The following is a 1,238-nucleotide window of genomic DNA, read 5'->3' as shown; positions in this document are numbered from 1 at the left end:
GCTGGAAGAGGATGATAAGGGAGGGCCCACAGGAGAAGAACTGCAGCCTGTGAGGGGCAGAGGTTATTGGAGTCTGGTGATGTGGGATTCTTTGGCGTCTGGGGACCTGACAAAAGGAAAAACTTCTATCGATGGGAGGAGCCACTGGCAAGAATTTTTCTTTTCTCTTTTCTTTTCTGTCTCTCTCTCTCTCTCTCTTTTTTTTTCAGGGTCTTGCTCTGTTGCCCAGGCTCAAGCACAGCAGTCCAATCACAGCTCACTGTCACTGCAGCCTTGACTTCCCCAAGCTCAAGTCATCTTGTCACTTCAGCCTCCTAAATAGCTGGGACTACAGGCACGCACTACTACACCTGGCTAATTTTAAAATTTTTCTAGAGATGAGGACTCACTATGTTGCCCAGGCTGATGTTAAGCAATTCTCCCGCCTCGGCCTCCTAAAGTGCTGGGATTACAGGTGTGAGCCACTGTGCCTGTCCAAAATCTCATCTCATCTCCTCTCCTCTCCTCTCCTTTCCCCTCCCCTCCTCTCCCCTCCTCTCTGTTCCTCTCCCTCCCGTCCCCTCCCCTTCTCTCCCCTCCTCTCCCTTCCTCTCCCTCCCCTCCCCTCCCCTCTCCTCCCCTTCTCTCCCCCTTTCCCTTCCTCTCCCTCCTCTCCCCTCCCCTCTCCTCCCCTCCCCTCTCCTCTCCTTTCCTTTCCTCTCTTTCTTTCCTTCTTTTTTCTCCCCTTCCTCCCTCCCTTCCTTCCTTCTTTCTTTCTTTGACAAGCTCTCATTACGTTGCCTAGGCTGGTCTCAAACTCCTATGCTCAAATGATCCTCCCTCCTCGGTCTCCTAAAGTGCTGGGATTACAGGTATGAGCCACTGCGTCTGGCCAGAATCTCATCTCATCTCATCTCATCTCATCTCATCTCATCTCATCTCATCTCATCTCATCTCATCTCATCTCATCTCTCCTCTCCTCTCCTCTCCTCTCCTCTCCCCTCCCCTCCCCTCCCCTCTCCTCCCCTCCCCTCTCCCCTCCCCTCCCTTCTTCACTTCTCTTTCCCTTCCCTCTCCTTCCGTCCCTTCCCCTCCCCTTCCCTACCCTCTCTTCTTCCTTCCTTTCTTCCTTTTTCTGTTTCTTTTCTTTCTTTCTTCCTTTCTTTCTTTCCTTTCTTTCTTTCTCTTCTTTTTTTCTTTTCTTTCTCTCTCTCCTTCCTTCCTTCCTTCCTTCCTTCCTTCCTTCCTTCCTTCCTTCC

Source organism: Theropithecus gelada, chromosome 3, assembly GCF_003255815.1.
Source record: "Theropithecus gelada isolate Dixy chromosome 3, Tgel_1.0, whole genome shotgun sequence".
Taxonomy (NCBI): Eukaryota; Metazoa; Chordata; class Mammalia; order Primates; family Cercopithecidae; genus Theropithecus; species Theropithecus gelada.
The sequence above is the reverse complement of the archived record's forward strand: the minus strand, read 5'-3'. Positions refer to the sequence as shown.